The sequence below is a fragment of the Papio anubis genome, chromosome 2 (genome assembly GCF_008728515.1).
Source record: "Papio anubis isolate 15944 chromosome 2, Panubis1.0, whole genome shotgun sequence".
NCBI lineage: Eukaryota > Metazoa > Chordata > Mammalia > Primates > Cercopithecidae > Papio > Papio anubis.
In genome coordinates, this window is record NC_044977.1 from 53,702,386 (window position 1) to 53,723,564 (window position 21,179).

The window sequence follows — 21,179 nt, forward strand, 5'->3', positions numbered from 1 at the left end:
TAACAGAAATGTCAAGTCTCTTGGCGTTGGGCTCTCTTTGTACCAAAGCAAAGAAGTCTAGCTCAGCACCTTGGGCCAGTCAGAAGCTGGGAGTGGTACATGTGTTTGTTAATACAAAAATAATTATTCTGTAATAAAGTCTGGTAGTAAAAAAAATCCCAAACATCTAGTCCATGGGAGGAAAATGAGAAAGAGCCTCCTGCTAGTGAACGCGCCTGGGACCCAACACTTAAATGGAGTGGTCCCAAGAAGCATGCCTCACCCGCACACCTGGGGAACAGTGCTTCGGCAATTTTAATTCCTGGCACTTCCCTCTCCTGTGAAAAATAACATGCAGAAAGCACAGGTGTGTGTGAGTTCACGGCAGGGTAACTTGGCTGTCTTTCTAGAACATTTCTCTGAAGCAAAACCAACCTTTTTGCAAGTTGTTACTTTTCCTTTCCTGAGACACACCCCTGTATTTTGTGGCTCTCTGGGATCATGTTGGGAGGACAGCTCTGTGAGTCTGTAGTGGCAAGACCACACGTTTCTTCCACCTTGTCCTGAGTGCCAGTCTGTGATCAGCCTCCTCTACCGGCTGGTGGAGCAGGCAGAAGAAACACCTCTCACCTTCTCATGATCTGGGCATTTTTCCAAAGCCTTCTTCCAGCGTCTTCCCGTTCTTCTTCATCAGGTAACAACATTCTGAGACCCAGAATCCGGCTCCACGTTCCTTCAGGTGCATACTATACCATGATTAACTTAATTCCACCAAAGCCACGTTCACAGGGCACTACTAATGTGAGACCACCAGTGACGACAGGTCAGGTCCTCTGTACTCGCTCACTAACACATTCATTCTGCAAGTATGTACTGAGCACATGCTGTGTGCTGAAACGACAATGGAGCCATCTCTTCAAGCATTTTATATTCTGAACTACACCCTGGTTGCCAGAATCTGAATCAGTGAACTAACAGGTTCCAGCAGAAAGATTCATTTCTCTAAATACTTAGTGAGGCCTCCTATGTGCGTGGAGCTGGGGTGGATACTCAGGGTGTGAGAATTTAGTAAGACAAGACACTTGCCCTTGTCAAGGTCATGGCCTAGAAGGAGAAATATTTCTGCCTATAGCTGATCATAATACCCTGTGATAGTGCTGCAAGAGGTGTAAGAACAAGACACGGTAGGCCTAGAAGAAACGCGTTAATACAGCCAGAGAACGCATCCTAGACAAGGGGTCACTTGAGCAGGGCTTTGAAGGTTGAATAAATATTCATCAGGTTTAAAAAGAGAGAAAAGGTGTTCCAAGTGGAGGGAAACACGTGTACTAAAGTACAAAGTGTGAAGCTAGGAAGGTCAGTATGTGAAGGGTCTTGGACACTGGGCTAAGGAACTTAGGGACTAGCTGCAGGGATGGGGCAGGGCTGATAATGGGATCAGATTAGTAAACCAGAAGATGACTCGCTCATGGGGCCTCTGGGAAGGATGGAGTTAGTGAAAGACACTCCAGGCAGGAAGATGGAGAAACGTTCCCAGGATATCCCATCCTTCCTCAGTGTATGCTCTATGACCAAGTGTTAAAGCCATTGATAAAAATGGGGCCAAACCAAGCACAAAGAATTCCTCTGCCAATCTCTGAATGACAAGATGCTTTGTTAGGGAAAGAAAACATGTACAGTTTGGAAGCCCTACATCAGAAGTGGCAAAATGGGTCAAAACTGGCCCTTGGGCTTGTTTTATTTGGCCTGAGAAAAAAACATTCAGTCTGAATTAGGAGCCAGAAATGGGACTTTCTGGGATACAGTATTTCAAACAGAGGGAGCAGCAAGTGCAAAAGCCCTGAGGCAGGAACGAGCCTGGCACCTTTGAAAGACACCAAGGTGGCCAAAGTGGCTGGAGTCCAGTGTGAGCAGTGTGAGAGGAAACGGATTCAGGAGGAGGTGTTGGGCAGGGGCCAGGTCACACACGTGTCAGAGGCCACAGCAAGAATTCAGGTTTCATTCTAAGTGGGATGGGAGGAAGTGGGGGGTTGCAGTGGTGGGGGAAGAGTCTCCCTCTGGCTGCCCAGAAGAGGCTGCATAGGGGCAAGGGGGAAGCAGGGAGACATGATCAGAGGCTGCCTGTCCAGAGAGATGACAGCGGCTTGCATGGGGGTCGCTGGACCGGCAGAAGTTGCGGAAGTGGCACTGGCACCCACAATCTATTCTGGAGGTGGCGCCCTTGGGCCGTGGGCCTTGCTGGATGATTGGCTGTGAGCAGCCCAGCCCTGGACCAGATGGCAGGCAAGGGGGAGGGGAGTGTGTGGAAGCCGCCTTGGACAATCTCCCTCTGTCCCACTGCATCAGAGGGACAGGCGGCTGCGTGGAGTGGGGACCTAGGCAGAGACCAAGAGGTCAGGGCTGGAGTCTCAGGGCTGCCATTGTCCCAGGCCATGGCCCCACCATGGAGTGAGTGGGGAGCTCTGAAAAGCCAGGGAAGCAAGGAGGGGGAGCAGTGGGTCTAGAAGTAGGACCTGCTCTTCCCCTCCCCCTACCTCACACCACTCCCTCCATGAGGCTGTGCTTGCTTTGCTTTGCTCTCGTTCTGTAATTACAGAAATTACAGAGGCTCGCTTCGACTGCAATCACTCTAGTTTGCCTTTATTTCTTTTTGAAACTCCGTGGTTCAAGAAAGAAATTAATATTGAGTTTGGCTTCATTCCAAGGGGAAACATAATACAGTTTATTCTCTGCCTTTGGGAAAAATGCTAGGCTCAATCCATTGGACAAGGCTTTATTGAGCATCTGTTGTGTACCCAGACTCATGCCAGCTCCTATCAAAGAGCTAGCATTTATTGAGCACCTATTGTGTGCCAGGCATTTTGCAGGCACTATGTCATCCAGGAGTCATTCCATCTATGTAAGCCAGGGCTACTTCACCCATCTGACAGATAAGGAAACAGCCTTGCCAGCCTGGGGTCTGAAATTGCCCAGTGATTTCAGGGCCTTGCTTCTCAAAGTGCGGTTCTTCAAGAGACAGCATCAGCATCACCTGAGAACCTGTCAGAAATGCAGAATCTTGGGCCCCACTCAAGACCTGTGGAATGAGAAGCTGATTTTTAACCAGGTCCCATGATTTAGGCACATACGATAGCTTCAGAAGTTGTTAAGTTAGGGATGACCCAGATTATTTCATGGGACTTCGTTCAAATCTCTGTGCAATAGGGCTAGATATCTGGCTTGCTTGAGTCCTGATTTTCTCATCTGTAAATGTGGATTTCACAGAATTGCTCTGAGAATTGCATGATAATGCATGGAAAGAGGCCAGCCAAGGGCCTGGCACACAGGAAGTGTCAATAAATAGCAGCTTAGGCTGCCACTCAAAGAGATGAATGGCCGCAAAAGTGCTTTGTAATTGAAAAATGTTATACAAATGTGAAGACCAATTAATACTGGATGATCAGGTACAGAAGGTTAGATGGAGATTGGAATTGTGCAGGACAGCCGGTGCTGTGGGCAGCGCTTGCCATGCACTGTCCTGGAGATCAGGGAAAGCTCCCTGGAGAATGTGCCCTGATGGAAAGGGAGCCACCAGAGAGGGTCTCCAAGGCCCAGCATTTTAACAAGACCTCAGAGGCCAGCCAGGCCTGTGGTGGGATGCAGGCTACAGGAGAAATGAGCTGGTTGGGACAGCTTGGGGCCTAAATGGGAGGCCTCCATTCTTGGATCCTCAGCCCCATGCACAGTGGTGCTTAGGGCCAAGACACAACTGGCCTCCTTCCTGGTCCAGACTTGCTCCATGCCAAACCGGTGCACCTGGTCTACCATGGCATTCTATAGATGAAGAAAAAAACCCACCGAGGACTGGTGGTTGGCCCAAGGTCACACAGCATGAGAGTGACCTGAACATTACAGACTCCCACCCAGCTCCCAGGCAGCCACATACTCTTACTCAAGAGATGAAGGAAAGCAGTTTCATGCCTTGGTATAAATCCCTCCATTGCCTCAACGTACCTGAGAGGGAATTTGCAGAAGCAGGTGTCTTTGTCGGTAGTATTTATTGCATGCCTACTCTTTACAACATCCCACTGTGACTTTCAAGTAAGCTATTTATTTTCTCAAAGTTTTTGTTTTGGCCAGGCGTGGTGGCTCACGCCTGTAATCCTAGCACTTTGGGAGGCCAAGGCGGGTAGATCATGAGGTCAGGAGATTGAGACCATCCTGGTGAACACGGTGAAACCCCGTCTCTACTAAAAAATACAAAAAATTAGCCGGGCGTGGTGGCGGACGCCTGTAGTCCCAGCTACTCGGGAGGCTGAGGCAGGAGAATGGCGTGAACCTGGGAGGCGGAGCTTGCAGTGAGCTGAGATTGCGCCACTGCACTCCAGCCTGGGCAACAGAGCGAGACTTAGTCTCAAAAAAAAAAAAAAGAGTTTTTGTTTCTTCGTCAATAAAGGAGGTCAATAGTGACCACTTCCCACTCTGTGATGACTGGATTTGAATTTTCTAGCACCGTGCTCAGTTCAGGAAGTGCTAAATACACTGAAGCTAAAATGATCGTTTGTCCCATTTTGCAGATGATGGCACTAAGGCCCAGAGAGGTCAAATGACCTGCCCAAAGTCACACAGGACTTGACCCAGGCCCTCTGACTTATAGTCTGGTGCTATTTGCTTGTCTAGGAAGTGCCTCCCAGGCACTGGCCTGTGTGAAATTCCCTGAAGCCATTAGACCTATTGGGCCTCATGACCTGACCTGCCCAAGCATGCCTGCTGGATGCCAGAGGGAAAGAAATGTGACTGCATGGAGATGAGCTTGCCTAGCCTCACTGTCCTAGGACAGATGAATATATGGAGGCTCTAGCCCTTCCCCTCTGCTCTCAGCCTCTGAGAGCCTAGAAGTCAGGTTTTCTAGGACACCTCTGAAACCACAATGTGGAAGAAGGCCAGAAGACATCCCCACCCCGACAACCCAGGTGAGAACAAATTCAACTTTGCAACTACTGGAATATGACAGACCCATCCAATGGTGAAACAGATTCCAGGAGTATGGTTCTCCTGCTTCTGTAGCCGCCTGCAGAAAAGAAAAATTCCTCAACTTTTCATTAACAAGGGGTGAAAGAAAAAGAAGAGCTCAGCACAGGGAGGAAGTGAGCCGGACACATTTACTAATGTGCCAGGGGCCACTCTAAATGCTTTTTGTCTATTAAATTGCTGTTAGCCCCCATTTTATTGATGGGTAAACTGAGGTACAGAGAAGTTAAAGTGACTTGCCAAAGGTCTCCCAGTTAGGAGCTAGGGGCTCCAAGCCTTGACCCAGGCAGCCGGGCTCCTGTGTCCAAGCTCTTAACCACTCTGCTGTCTCTAATGGGGTACCTGTGGAACCCCCCAAGCCCTCCATTTGGGGTGTACAAGTATGGCCTATCCCCAGCAGCCACCTCCCTCCAGGACAAACCTCCACAAGGACAAGGCCTGCTGTTCTTTTTAAGAAACTCAAGAGAGGCTGCCAGCATAAAAGCCTCTGAGTTCTGGCTCTAAAATGGCTCCTATGGTTGTGCTGGACAAACCCTACAGGTATCCAGGGAGTCTCTGGGAGGTCACGTGGGATTCTGGCTGAGCCGTGGGGCTGGAGGTTCTAATCAGAGTCCCCAGGAGGCAGCTAGCCTCTAGGGGCAGCACTGCCCTCTTGGAGACCCCAGCTGTCCTCTAACTGCAGACATGGCCTGTGTCTTGCAGCTGCCGCGAGGAGCTGACCTGAGGAGGAAGGGCTTGACACCCTGAAGTCCAGTAGACACAGGTTTGAAATCTCACCCTGAACTTACTAGCTGTGTGACCCTATGCCAGTCCCTTCCCCTCTCTGTGCCTCAGCTTTCTTCTGTGCGCAAGCAGGAGAGTCAGACTCCGATTTCCAGCTCTACCTCACTCTGATCCAATCTTGCTTGTCTCGCTCACACCATCAGTGGTTTACTAATGTCTGTTCCAGCCCCTAATTATCTATAGTGCCCAACTGAGCACCTCATTTTGTCAAGGCAATTTTCTTTTTTTTTTTTTTTTTTTTTGAGACGGAGTCTCGCTGCGCTCCCAGGCTGGAGTGCAGTGGCGTGATCTCGGCTCACTGCAAGCTCCGCCTCCCGGATTCACGCCATTCTCCCGCCTCAGCCTCCCAAGTAACTGAGACTACAGGCGCCCGCCACCACGCCCGGCTAGTTTTTTGTATTTTTAGTAGAGACGGGGTTTCACCATGTTAGCCAGGATAGTCTCGATCTCCTGACCTCGTGATCCACCCGCCTCGGCCTCCCAAAGTGCTGGGATTACAGGCTTGAGCCACTGCGCCCGGCCAGTCAAGGCAATTTTCAATCCAATCCTCATCTACTGCGCACCTCCAGGGAGCCGGGCCTCATGCTGGGTGCTGAGGGACAAAGATGCAAGTTGGAGTCTGAGTCCTGCTGCCACTGAGCTCTTGGGACAGCTGGGAGATGGGCCATGGACAATCCACATCCACGGTGTAAGTTCTTCCACAGCACACAGAGAAGGAGAGGTGGTGCCCTGCCCTGGGGTCTGGGTTCAGGCAGGCAACTGGGAGGGGTAGCATTGGGTTTGGTGGAAAATGGAGCAGAAGTGGGGATATTTTTAAAATAATCACAGCTAGAGGAGCAGGACCGGACTGCTTGCTCTTAACCGAAACCCTAACTGCTCCTGGTCCATTCCAGGCAGACAGAACAAAGCCAAAATACAGAACATATGTGAAGACAGTGAGGAGGCTGGCTTGGGGGCTAGAATCTGGGGTGATTTAGGGAAACGTGGCCAGGAAGCCGCCAGTAGTAGTAAAGAACTCTGATGCAGGAAAAGAGGGCACATTTTACTCTGTAATGAGAATGATGATCACACCGAAGGCTGAGGAAGTGCTTAATGTATTTACTGCCTTTCTGTACTGCACACTGTACAGATGAGGAAGCCGAAGTTCAGACAGTCAAACAACTTCTCAGCTCCCAGACACTGCAGTTTGATTCCAAAGCCCATGTTCTTAACTATCCCTCTCCGCTGTGGGCATGGAGTGGTCACCAGGGCTGCCACTTGAGCCATGGAAGGTGGGGAGATTTGATGTGATGGTGACTTGGCAAGATCCCCCAGCAGCTGTGTGGGGAGGAAGAGAGGAGAGGGAGCATGGGTGGAGGTTGCTGTAACAGGGCTGGTGGAAGGATGAGAGACAGTGCCTGAGCCAGGACCATAGTGGGGGCGAGGAGGAAGGCCTGGTCACCCTATACAACGTGGCTTCTCTCCTGACTAATTACAGATTCTTCTGTCTTAGCTTCCCAGCTGCACCGTCACCTCTGCAAGAACAGGGCTCAGATCTTCCACCTGCTCTGCTTCCCCGACAGCAGGCAGCTTAAACAGTGCTAGATGTGCGTGCGCTCTTCTGGCTTCTGCCCTCTATGGCAGCAGACATTGTTCTTACAAGGCCTCAGCACAGGAACGTTTGCTTCGGAGAAGGCGGCAGGTCTACAGAGCAGTGGTGTGCTGGTAAGTTTTAACAACGGGCTCTTAGGAAACAAAACAGAAGACTCAATTTGCAGCACCTGCTGATTTCTGTGGTGTAAACACTCCCACCGTGACCCATGCAAAGTACTAATACGAGGTCACAGGATTGGGTGTGCGCCATCTGCGAGCAGGCTCCAGCACACCACTACGCCTTAGGCCTGGTTCTTCTTGTGGGGCCAGTGAGGCATGCTCTTGGGCAGAGACTGGCCTTGCTTCCTGAGTGGTTTAATGCTGGAAACCCTCTTGGTTGCTTCCTGTAAGGGAAGCCCCAGACGCCACCCCCTGGGCTGGCCCTGGAGCGCATGCTGGGGCCAGTGGGTACCCGCAGAGATGCCTGCTGCAGGGCAAGGAACATCGCACCCTGGGATCAGATACGGGAACTTGGAGGCATCCCCTGGGTGGATTTAAAAAAGTGGAGAGGGATAGAGAGAGAGGAGAGTGGGAAGGAGGGGGAAAGGAGAGAAAAGGGAGTGGAAGGAGAGGAGGAAAGAAACAGACAAGGAGGAGGCTGGGGTAAAGGAGCAGAGTGATGAGGAGGAAAACAGGAGGAGGAAAGGAGGCACACAGGAAGGGATCAGAAAGGGGAAAGAGGAAAAACAAGGGCAGAAGGAAAGAAGGACGGAAGAGAAAACAGATGTGCCATTCACTGCTTGTAAGCTGTCCAAGGCTCCACTGTGTCAGCTCACTGAACCCAAGGAGGGAGGGAGGTAGCCTACCTTTCAGCCAAGAGAAGCCTGAGGTTGGCAGAGGCCAAGGTCAAAAGTGGCGGAGGAGCCGGGATTTTTGAACCCAGGCTGCAGGGCCTGTTCCACTGACTTCCTTCAGTTGGTTCTGACTGTGTTTGCTGGGGGCCCATTAGTCTTAACCTTCCACGCGGGGCAGCTACTTCCCCACACCAGCTGGAGCCCCCAACCCTGTGCTGGGTATGAGGGCGAGCCCCTGTGGAACAGGTCCGGGTGCCCTCCCTCTGCACCCTCACCGCCTGTTCCAGGCTCCTTTCTTCCTTCTGCCTCTGATGGGTGTGGGACTTTCTGGAGGACTTCAGTTCCAGGGGATGCCTCTGTAAAAGCCCCGTGCTCAACCGGCCAGAAAGGATTAACTCAGACCAGGAAATAAGAGCGGCACGATGACCTTTTGCCATTCTTTTACATCACTCTTTGCCTTTTAAAGCACACTTGTAAGTAGCCCGTGGGGTTAAAATAGCTGTTCATTTCTGTTCAAGATGTGCTTGGAAGACTCCGACGGGCATTAAGGTAAAGGCCCTTTAAGAACTCAGATTTGGGGAAAAGAAAACATAACACTGCAAGGGCTGCCTGAACTAAACGATGAACTAAATAAGTCACGTGCAGGAGCACAGCCCAAACGGAGAGCTGGCTTAGCGTCGCAGAAGGCACATCCAAGACAGTGGCTGCAGACAGCGCCACGGCTCTTTATCAAGCGTCCACACCTGGGACTGCATTCCTCTGTCTGTCTCAGCAGCTCTGCAGGCTCTATCAGCCCCTTCTAGAGACAATCAGACTGAGCCCCAGAGAGAAATTGTCTGGATCAAGATCATACAAGGTCATAAGAACCACCAGGGATCTCAACGTGGTGGTTTTGGGCCGAATGGATCCCACAAATATGTTTGGTTGAGTGGTATCGGATTTGAATTTTAGAACTTGAACTTGCATGCTTTGGAGAAGGGCAGGGGTGATGTGTTTTCTAGTTTACTACAAGTCCCACCATTACTATCATCCTATCCCTGACCTCTTTACGCATTTCTGTGACCTGTCTGGCCCTCAACGGCCCCTGAATTTGCAATCCTTGTATACACGGTGCAGTCGTAGTCACTCAGTAGAGCTCTTTCTCTGAGCAGTGGAAGACGGATGAGGATTAATGTCCCCTTCCCTAGGGGATATGTCGAACTCTTGGGGGTGGTAAAGTTTGAAAAAGCATGTTTGGTGTTATAATTTTATATTTAGGAAACAACAAATCCTATTGTTCTCTTAATAAAAGCTCAGTTGGATTTTTAAAACTTCAGAGAGACTCTGCTTTAGAATATTCTGCAAGAATGAGGGAGGCGTGTATTTTCAGAGTCAGTTAAGGGTCAGATTCCAGGGTCTAAAATATTTTCCCACAATATAAAGGCTAATTTTATTTTTAAAAGACTTGAATGCTCACGTTCACCAGTGCGTCTGTTCTTAACTCACTCACTTAGCTGTGGAAAGGAATTTTATGGTATAGAGCCCCTTGTTTTTGTAAAGTGAAAACTCCTATGTAACAAGAACAGTCTACCCATTTGGTAAAATCAGATTATTTATTTATTTATTTAATTTTTTTCTGAGACAGGGTCTTACTCTGTCACCTAGGCTGGAGTGCAGTGGCATGATCTCAGCTCACTGTAACCTCTGCCTCTCAGGCTCAAGCAATCATCCCACCTCAGGCCCCCAGCTAGCTGGGACTACAGGCATGTGCCACCGTGTCTGGCTAAAAATCAGATTTTTATTGAACAAATTTTCTTTAAGTCCCATGAACAATAAGCAATGCCCTCTTCTGCCTGCCCCTATCATGGCTCCTGACAAACTTCTCATCAGTCTATGATATCCCAAGCAGGAGCTCTTCATAAGTATGCTCATTGTTCGCGGGACTTAAAGAAAATTTGTCCTTCCCTAGGGGCAAGGACACCTCGTTTTGAGTTTCAGCTCCGGTTCAATGCTGTGTGACTGTAGGTTAGTCACCTACCCTCTCTGTCTAAAACAGAAGTGATAACACTTACTTCTAGGGCTGCTATGAGGATTAAATGGGAAAATATGTAGTTAGTACAGCATCTGGGACATAGTAAATGCTTGATATCTGGCAGATATTATAATAAACCACCTGATCAGGGCTTTCATTTATATTTTTAGTTAGTGATGGAAAAAAGTTCTGGGTGGAAGGAAGGCCAGTATTATCTTTTTTTTTTTTTTTGAGACAGAGTCTCGCTCTGTCGCCCAGACTGGAGTGCAGTGGCGCAATCTCGGCTCACTGCAAGCTCCACCTCCCGGGTTCACGCCATTCTCCTGCCTCAGCCTCCTGAGTAGCTGAGACTACAGGTGCCCGCCACCATGCCTGGCTAAGTTTTTTGTATTTTTAGTAGAGACGGGGTTTCACCATGTTAGCCAGGATGGTCTCGGTCTCCTGACCTCATGATCCACCCGCCTCCGCCTCCCAAAGGGCTAGGATTACAGGCGTGAGCCACTGCGCCTGGTCCAGTGTTATCTTAACCTATATGCAATCAATATAAAGGAATGGTGGGAGTCACTGGGAGATGCTGATCAAATCAAATTCTTAGAGCAAATTGTTTATTAAACGCGATTCCCAAAGTGGTATGTGTATGTATCCTGCAATTTGGCACACCCGTTAAAATCCTGGTTAAATGTCAACTGTCTTTATTTGTCCACTGAATCAGTCTCCCTGACCCCTCTCCTGCCTGCCTGGAATAGGGGTGTCAAGATCCAAGGTCTTCAGCTCATTGCCTCATAGCTTGGCATCCAGTCCCAGAAACAGCAGCAAACAAATGACCCTCTCTCTCAGAGGACCCAGAAACAGGTTGCTATCTCTGGGGGTGGATTTGCTCAAACAGGTTTGCGGAAACAAACAAAATGGTTGCTTGCATCTAAATCATCAGGATCCCAGCTCTCACCAGCGCTTTTGAAACAGCCAAATGCCTGAGTCCAGCACCCTCTTTCCGCTTCCAAAATGGAATGGGGTTGTCTGCCAGCCTGCATCTTTGCCAGCATGCAAATGATGCACTTTGGGGTTTCACAGGGTATTAACCCCATGTTCTCCAATCCCTGATTAGGGAGGTAAGTCTACTGCACCAGCTGTGCTTCTAGAAGAGAAACTAGGTGTGTGGGTGAGAGTGTTTATTTTCTAAAAGCGTTTGCAGCATGGGGTCATTTAGATAGCTGGCATAGAGCAAACACAAATTCCCCCAGTGAGGTGTGCATAGAGGTTTTTAAGGACAGTACGTTTGCAGTGAGGTACACCATTCACACTCTTCAAATGCAAAATATTTATGTATATTTTTGGTGATGGAGCTGTTCATTTGTTCTAGTGATATTTACTAGCCTGGAATGAAGAACCCTGTTATGTACCATGCTTGTACTGTATTAGCCAGTTTCACTCTTCCAACACCACAAATTACAAGCCGATACATGGTTGGGAGCGGACCCTTTTCCTAACCTCTCCCCTTTGGCTCATAACAACAGCTGCTGGTGATTGAGCTATGGCCAGGATTGGGGCTTGATGCTTTATCTGCCTCATGATATGCAGTCTCACCACAATCCTACGAGGTAGGTGCTGGTATTATCCCCATTTTGCAGATGAGGGCACTGAGGTCCAGAGAGAAAGTGACTCGCCCAGGATTACACAGTTTAGGAAGTGGCAGGGAGAGATGTGACTTTGGCTCCAAAGCTGATGCTTTTAGCTACCCTGATGTTCTGTTTTCTCCTCCTCTTGGGCTGGAATTGTCATTCCTGGCCCATCAGGACCTCCACAAGCACTTAAGACTTTAGAAAGGTCTCTGTCAACCATCCCCTGGCCCTGCAGGGCAGCCTCCTTCCAGACTCTCCCTATAGCCTAGGCCCTCGTGTTGGTTGGAGGTGTAATCCCAGCTCTAGCTCTTTCCTGGTTGTGACCTGGGGTGAGTCACTTCACCTCTCCTCACCTGACTCTGCACCTCCACGAAGTGCAGGGAAGTATCCCATTCTGACAAGGCTGTAGGAAGGATGGAAGTAGAGGAGGCAAGTTGCCCCACCCCGACCAGTCCCGCACCTCCTTCTTGGGGAAGCTTGAGTTCTAGACACGGTCCCCTCCACTCTTCTCTTGTGCTCACTCTCACTCTAGCAGCTCCCGAATCAGCATTCAACACACATCACTCTGCCTTGTGCAACGCCATTATCTCCCGAGGACACAGGCTCCGTTGTCACGGCAACCAGAGTCCTTCCACCAACTCTATTTAATAATTTCTTAACGGAGGAGCTGGGCTGGCTTGGTGGAAGGGAAAGAGCACTGCGTTAGGGGTTAGAAGCTCTGGGTCCTAGCATCTGCAAGACCTAGGACTCTTCCTCTCTAGGCCTCAGTTTACCCATCTATAACACAGGTGTGTCTGAAATGGGTGGATTTTGTAATGTTCTCTAGCCTAGAAAGACCTGAGAAATGGCTTTCCAGGTTCAGGAAGCTGGGAACAAGTGACCTGAGCTGCTGGAAATGAGTTGGGGGTTGGAGTGAGATTTGAGTGAGACCCACAGGAAGAACCAGACGCCGCCTTTGGTGACTACACTCTCTCTGCTGAATTGCCTCCAGAATGTTACTCTTCAAATGTTTATGAGGTGTCTGTGATCCTCCAGATTCAGGGCCAGGGTTGGTTAGGAGATGGTGGTTTTGCCTGCAGCCATCATAGCCCTTATCTTCCCCACTTTGCAGATGTGCAAACTGAGGCTCAGAGACTGCAAAGGAGTTGCCTGTGGTTCGTCAGCAAGCGGAAAACCCAGCTCTTCATCCACGTCATGCCTCATTTCAGAACCTGGGGCTAAGCTGTGCAGGAAGGTCATGTTGCTTGTACCTGGAGAAGACAGCCTGACCCTGGCCCAGTCCCCTGCCCACCGGTCTTGCTCTGGCCACAATCTGTGTGGCCTCTGGCTCTCATTCAAGGAACCAGCAGATAATCAAAGTAATAAAGAGGTACCCACTCTGTGTTCTTGACTACAGGACCACAGACTCCAAAAGACAGAGCATTCCTGCTCTTAAGGGATCTACGGTTTTCACTGCAAGCAGATCTTCAAAGGGCAGCAACAGCACCCGGTTTCTTTCTACAATCCAAAATAGGACCTGGCACACAGTAGGTGCTCAGAGTTTTATTCGGTCCAATTGTTTGTCCACATCTGCTCCTGAGGGTAACTAGTCTAGGCCCCCCAGGAGCCTTTAAGAAAATCTCCCAAAGCAGCCACTGATCCATGTCTCCAAGGAGCTGCTTCGGACCCTGAGCTGAAGGGGGTCTATGACCAATGAGGGGACCCTTCCTTTGTGATTCCTGTCTAACTCCAAGTTTGGGGAGGAGGCTGTTCTGCTCTGGCCCAGGCTGATGGCACCACTTTTAAGTACAGCCGTTGCCAGATCAGTGGCGCTATTTAACTCCTCCAGGGCTGGCGTTTTCATTTAATACCCGTGGAATAATTAACAGTGCTGCATCTGCTCTGTCATTAGTGGCATTCACTGCCATTTGGAGAAAGGGCTCTTATCTTCCTCAGTCATTAGTCTCGGGGAGGCTATTATGGGGGAAATGGAGGAGGAGAGGAGGAAGTGGGGCGTACAACTTCCCTCCCCTTGCCTGGAGAACTGGCGCCTGGCGCAGGGAGCAGCCGATCGTCCTATCCAATGGTCCAAACCCCTTGGCTGTATGAACTGAGCATGCAAAGCCAAGAGAGGGGAAAGAACCTGCCCACGGTCCCCCACAGGCTTGAGGCCCAGCAGGAGGCAGCTCTCCCACTTCTTTCTCAGGTCTGCAAGCCCAGGCCTCGGAGCCCTGCAGCCTTGGATCTGATTTCCAACTCTGCCCCGTGTCAGTGATATGACCTTGGGCAACTTCTTGAGCTCCCTGAGCCTCAGTTTCCTTATTGAGGATCCTGGGACAATGCTTGTGAAGTACTGGCTCAGTGCCTAGGTCACAGGCAGAGCCCAAGACTGACAGATGTACATATCAGATCATTCTGTGTCATTATGCTGAACCAACCTGCTAAAAATGCATATGTAATCCATGAGTGCATTTAAATTCCACCTTTAAAAAAATACTCTTCAGTAAGATGACTTCTTCCCTTTCCCCAGGCCTACTTTTTATTTTTTTTTAAATCATAGGTGAGTCCTTGATCTTAAGCTCTGGAAACATCTGACTTGGGCAGGAAGGGGCTTAGTCAGCTCAGGCGGCAGTGAAGCCTGGATTGCAGGCTGGCAGCTCAGACAGTGCCCAGGAAGCTGGTGGGTTTTCCTTTTGGCCACTTCTATTTTGCATTGCTTTCACTTTTTCTCAGCCCTTGCATGGCACAGCCAGAAATGGCGAATACAGAGAAAAAGCTCCTGGCTCCCCCACAGTTATCTTGTCTCAGGTGCTTTTCAGAAGCAGCGTGAGGTTGGCATCACCAAGACCTGGGTCCAATCTTGGTCTGTGCACCCCGTGGCGAGTGACTCCACCACCCTTGGGCTCAGGGTCCCCTCTGGCAGAAGGGGAGAGTAGCACCTATTGTCCAGCATCAGCCTTGGCTCAGGGACCAGTGCCCAGCAGGCCCTCTGAACTCATTGTCAGGGTCAAACTGGACAAGTTCTCTCCCCACCATCCAGCCAGGGAACTGTCAAACCCTCAGGTCTCTTGCCTCCCCCGGCACCTCATAGGGAAGCTCCTAGAACTCGTGATACTTCTCAGTCTCCAGCATGGCGACAGTCCAAAGGCAGAGGGGAGTGGGTCATGGCCAGGGTAAAGTGGTTTCCATCCCATATCCCCACCCCATCCCTGCCTTCTTGCCTGGGCATGGCTCAGAAGCACATAGCCTGCTCCTCCAGTGGGTCTGAGCTGAAGCTCACATACAAACACTCCCCACAACCTTCCTGGCTATGAAGACCTTTAGATCCTTCTATGAAATCTCATGGGGGCCCCTGGTGTTCATTTCTCCCCCAATTCACTGAGAAAAGCATTCTTGTGTGCAGGTAGGTGTCTGAGAGCAACCATCCCTTCCTCTCCCTCCAGGTCTGGCTACTGCTGGAAGCCCCCAGCCAAATGATCACTCTTTGGATCCAAACTCTGGGCATAACCAGATAACCAAGGAGATGTTAATCTCTGGCCAGAGCTCAGGTAAGGTTAGAACAAGATGCCATGGCCCTTTTCTCCCAAACCTCACAGCCATACCTTCCCAAGCTCTCCTGTAAGTCTCGATCTTTGAGTACTCTGTGCTCTACCTCCTACCGGAACTGGCCTCATCTGGACTACTTCTCAATGGGCTACCTGGTGAACCTGGATTTCAGCCTAGTAAAGGTGATTTCCATCAGCTGGGAAACTAGGGGACAGAGACGAGGAGTCAGGGCTCACTGAGCCTCAGTTTCATCTTTTGGATGAGGATAATAATGGTACTAATAACAACAATAAAATTACCTTCAGTTGAAACTCCCAGGGCTGTCACAAGCTTCAACTGAGAAAACACTTTGAAAACTGAAATTCTACGTAAGTGTTAACATGTGCATGTAAGCACATGTGTGCAAAGGAGCCTCATTTGGGTCAAGGTCATTCTGATTTGGGTTTTATGAGAAAACTAGCTTAAAATAAAAGTCACTCTTTATTAGAGAGAGGATTCTTCTCCAGGATCTCAAGGACCATATTTTCTTCCCCTAGAATACTTTATATATGATCAAAAGAAAGAGCAGCTGCAAGAGCATTTTTAGCAAAGTATAACGTGCGGTTCTGATGACCGGGAGTATCGTGATCAGTGCTAAGTTGCAGCAAACCGCAACACTGATACCAAATGTCTTTGCTCACCTCCCTGTGGCTGCTGCCCTCTCCCTGCACAGAACCTCCTTATCAAACAACACATTCATGAAAGCAACCTGCTGTCTATGTTTCAGGGCATCTTTGACCTTGAATGTCCCTCTGGCCAGGGCTCAGTTATCTCAGGAGCTGGCGTGAGACACAGATCTTGCAGACACCAGGCCACCGACAGGTGGGCAGAGCTGCAGGTCACTGTCCAAGGCAGTCACTAACTCCTGCATCCCCAAGCCTGGCCTGTGTGCCAGGATCCCATCCAGCCCCAGTAGCCAGGGGACTCCTTTCACAGCCAACAGGGCCCCTGGCATCCTAAAGTGGCCCGTTCCACCTAGTTGTACATCCCCTGCTTTCAGAGCGCCACAGCCAATCTCTCTGCAAGACCTGGCCTCCTTGTAATTTCCAATTTGTGAGAAATGTAAAAATAGAAGGCCATTCGCTGCAGGCAGCTTGCATGGAATCGGATGCCACTTTTGTGTCACGTCAGATCACGGTAAACCCAGCTGATGGCTTTGTCAGGGCACTCTCAATAGCTTCCTAAGCAGTAAGATGGTGGGGACAAAATTGGGAGACACCCAAGAGTTAGGGAAAGGTGGCTGAGTGCACGACATCAGCACTAGCTGCAAATGAATTTAAAATCTAGGTCCCAAATATGTTGTAACAGGCTGGACATCTCAATTTGAACCCCAGTTCTGCAACCTAGCAGCTGAGGGACCTTGGGCATAAATTCATCTCTCTGCAAGTCAGCTTCCCCAGTTATCACGCAAAAGTTATGCCACCCAGCCTCCCAGAGCTGTGGCAAAGCTCCACAGATGGAATGGATGAAGAAGTGCTTTGTAAACTGTGCAGCTCCTTAACTGGGGTGGAGGCGGTGGGGGGTGCTCATGGTCATTGCCAAGTAAGCAGTGTCAGGGGCTTTTTAGTGGCAGGGATTTAAGCATGCTGTGACTGGGTTTGGGCTTTAAGGCTATTGACTAGCCCAGTAATCCTGCAGCAAGTGCTTTAGCCCCTCTCCTCCTCAGTTTCCTCACCCTTATAGGGATCATTATGCTATGTATCTCACAGGGCTTTGTGAAAATTAACTGCAATGATATAAGTAAGGCACACAGCACAGTCCCTGGCATATTGCCAACATGCAGTAACTGACAGTTATTACTGTTTTTGATACAATTGCATTGGAACAATATTTAGTGTTTTCTTCCTTTTCTGTTTATGACTGAATTCCAGGTCTCCGCTGAAATATCACAGCTTGCATTCACACCTACTGCCTATGCCAGGCAACTCTCCTCTCTGCTACTGGCCCACTTCCCACTGACTCCATAGCCCCTTCCCCTGACCCCAGAGGTCTTGGGTGAGCATGGAGTAGATGAAGATGCTGGATGTTCATACGCTTACTGAGACCCATTTCCTGGGTGCTTTGCAAGCACCAACCTCTTCCCCTCCATCTCCCAGCGCCCTTCAGAAAACGGGGTAAAGTTGACAAAAAGAGCCACCTGAGCAGGGCCTGTTTGAGAAGCCAGCATCGAGGCACGCCAAGCCACAGAGCAGTGGACACATGATGATCTTTTCACCTTGTGGGGGCAGTGCCCAATGCTCTTGGCAACTGAGGTCAATTTGAGGTTGCTGTCATCCAGCGGGGCTATACCCTGCCCAGCATTCTCCAGACACAGAGAAGCTCAGGCGACACTGCGCGGTTGAATTGAAGGGGTAGTTCCGACACAGGCAGAGACAGGCCTGCTGACGCTCGCATTTTAGTTTCCATTTGGGCAGAGAGGCGATGAAGTGGCTCTAAGTGGGTTTGGCACTGGGGCTGTGGCTGAGGAGAGGGGCTGCTGGGGCGGGGCTGGTGGTCAAGCGGAAGGTGGGTGCATTTTGGACTAGGCAACAGGGATGGGCTCCTAAGGACAAAGGAGATGAACTTCAGGATGCAGGCCGCTAAAGGTGGTGGCAAGGCTGAATCAACTGTCATTAACAACACCCTGCCTGTGAACCACTGACAAGCAAGAGGGTGGAAAAAACATCTCCAAATTCCAAGTGGCATGGAACTCAATCTCAGCTGCTGAGCTCACAGCCAGGCCAAGGAACGGCGTCTTTGTGTGATGGCAAGAAGTGGCCTGATATTGGTGTTTTATTTCATGGTGCTCTCAGCATGTCATATGCCACCAAGGCAGAGGACCAGCCACTGCTCCAATGGCAAGCCCACAGGAACTACCACCCCATCACTTCACTTTACAGATGGAAAAACCGAGGCCCAGAGACCCACGAGAGGACAGAGTTGGCCTGCAAATTAGAACAGTAGGGTTAAGATCCCTGCCCTTCCTCCTCCTGGCTATGTGACCTTGGGCAAGTCACTTCCCCTCTCTGCATCCAGTTTCATCGCCTCTGAAGTGGGGATTAGAATAGTGCCTGCTTTACACAGTTCTTGTAAGAATAACCCCTGGCACATTGGAAGCTCTGGGTACTCCATTCCTTCCTTCCAACAGGAACAAGAATGTACCCAAGGTCACCCGGCCAGAAATGGCAATGCCTCAGCTCAAAGCAAACCCTCATCTGGGGCTCATTCATTCCCGGCTATGGGCCAGGGGGCCACATTTTATAGCCTTCCTGGCTCAGCAAGACAGGTAGAGATTGCAGGTAGGTCCATGCCAGTGATAGCATCACCTTCCATACATGCAGGCTTTATTTTAAGAGATTTATTGAGGTCCTGCTGTGTGCTGGGCCATGTGTAAAAAAATTCATAGTCTTTGCTGCTCTGGGGTCACCAGGCATGTAAAATCCATGGCAGGCAGGAGAGACGTGGCCACTGTGCATCTTTCGGCTTTGATGGACTTGTTTTTGCCTCATTTTTACCCTCTAAGCTACTACTCCTTGGTCTCTAGACATCCTTCCCAGCCCCATCTAAGTTCCTGGAGACTCACTTCTCTTCAAGCCTCCAGACCTGAAATAAAGTGTCCCACATCAGTACAGAGGGTCCCTGATTTTACTTCCAGAGTGGCTGCCTCTCTCCTGTGTGTTCCTAGGGGAACCCCACTTTCCAGATGCTCTGCCAGACAGGCCGGGCTGTGTCTCTCTGCCTGGGACTCACTGTTTGTCCTCCAAGGACTGGCCACTGAGCCAGCGCTTGGCTGGAGACAGAGCTCTTTCTTTGTTTGCTGCCTGCCTGACGATTTATTTCTGAGGCCCGAGGGAGGCTCAGCCATTTTGCCAGGGCTGCTCTGGGAAAAGGTCCGTCCCACTCCCGCAGGGACTCCCACTTCTAAGGGCAAGTTCTTTTTCCTCTTCTCTGCCTTGGAGAGGGTCTGTGCCTGCTCCAACCAGACCCTGATCTGGAGCTGGGTCAGTCCCTCCTAATGCGCTCCAAAGATAAAGAGATAACATGCAAGATGCGAGTAGCTTTCACTGACCTCTTTTGTTTTGGAATTTGGGGGACAGGGGTAGTAGCCTTTTTAGGCTCCCTTAGGAGGACACTTCCCCCAAAGTTCCCAAAGACACAGAATCTAGGCACTATCCAGCACCCAACATCCCCTACTCCCTTGCCAAACACCCACCTTGTGTGTCACAGAAAAACAAAGGTAGACCCCCAATGCCACTCAGTCTGACACGGTCTCTGATTTTTGGGGTGTCACAAAAGCTCAGGAGCCATTTTATTCCCTCTCCCCCACCCCCCGCCAGCTCTTCATGGGGATAAGGCTGAGCTTCCTGGGAAAGGGAATGAGCCTCCAGCCCCACATCGGGGAGGAACGTGGTGTTATCATTTAGCTTTTAAAAATTCCAATTTTCTCCTTGAGGTTCATGTCTATTTTGGGAGGATATTAGTTCAGAGCCTCAACAGGGGACTGCCCGGTCTGAGTTTCTTGTCTGAAGACCGAGCCAAGCCTAGAACAGGACATCTGTGGGTGCCACCCGTGGGGACGTGTGCTCAGGACCCAACGGACACTGCCTGAGGCTACCGTGGTGAGCAGTGTCGCCCCGGGAGTAAACGCAGAGAGCAAAAGCAAGAAGGGGAGCGCGGTTCCCGAAGCAGCAAGGAGACACAGTCCTCCAGCCCTCTAAGGGACCTCCCGCGCCCCATATCTCTTGGAGAAAGTCGGGGCTGGGGTGGCGCGACGCGAGCTCCGGTGCACTAGGCTTAGCTCCAGTGCACTCGGCCCAAGCCCAGGTGTGCTTTTAAGCCAACGTTTCTGAGAGCTTGGGCTGTCCCAGAGATGTCCCATCCTCAAGTCGCACCCGATCCCGCCGTAGCCGCAGATAACAAATGAGGGGCATAGCTCTAACTCGGCTCAGCTGACCCCAGGATTGGGAAAGTGGCGCAGGGTCCCCTAACGCTGTTCGTGTCATTCACTCCGCGTCCCCTCCATCCCCTGGGGAATGAATAGGGAGCTTCGACGGCTCCAGCAGAATCCAGCGCCAACTTGCGGGGCCAGAGGGGCACCGCAGGAGGGAAGGGGCATGCAATTCTCGCCTCTGCTGGAGCTCTCCTGCCTCCCGCGTGTCTCAGAGGATGGATGGCCCGGGCGCACGTCGGGGTCCGAGCGGCGCCCCTGCTCCTTCATGTGGCTCCAGGGACGGTGCCGCGCGGGGGCTTGAATCTCGAGGTGTCCGCCCCCCACCCGACCCGGCTCGCGGCGGCGGCTCGGGACTCTAGCCGGTCCTGCGCCGTTATCCTAGGCTCAGCTCCCCGCGCCCCGACGCCAGCCGCCCGTTCCTACCTGCGGCCGGGGCTGCACTGCCCGGGACGGGCGCTGCGCGGGGCGGCTCGGCCGCTCCGGTGCGCTCGGGACGCGGGGCCGCTCGGGCTCGGGCTGCGCTGCGCTCCCGACTCTTCCGCTCCTGGGCACAGCGCAGCTCACCCGCAACCTCTCCGCTGTCTCGGTCTTCCGAGGGCGGGCGGAGGGACGCGGGGAAGGGAGAGGAGGGGGGAGCGAGACCGGAGGGATGGAGGGGGAGGGCGGGGCCCGCGGCTCCCGGAGCCCGCCCAGCTCGGGGAGGGCCCTGCCCGCACCGCCCGCCCCCGCCCAGCGCTCTCCCGGCCCGCGCCGCGCGCTCCCTCCGCAGCTGCCTCTTGCAGCTTCACCGCCAGCAGCCTCTCTCCTTTTCACTTCACCTCCTCTCCCCTTCTACGCCTCCCCTCTCCCTTCTTTTC

The 21,179-nt window shown here is 51.2% G+C and overlaps 1 protein-coding gene across 1 annotated transcript in view; it reads right to left on the reverse strand.

The window, feature by feature from the left end:
- SLC6A1 (solute carrier family 6 member 1) overlaps positions 1-20,968 on the reverse strand; it is a 45,538-nt gene extending 24,570 nt beyond the window's left edge. Inside the window, exon 1 of the mRNA XM_017955245.3 lies at positions 20,746-20,968. The gene's annotated coding sequence lies outside the window, so the exon portion shown is untranslated. The remainder of the gene's footprint in view (positions 1-20,745) is intronic.
- Positions 20,969-21,179: the final 211 nt, after the last annotated feature.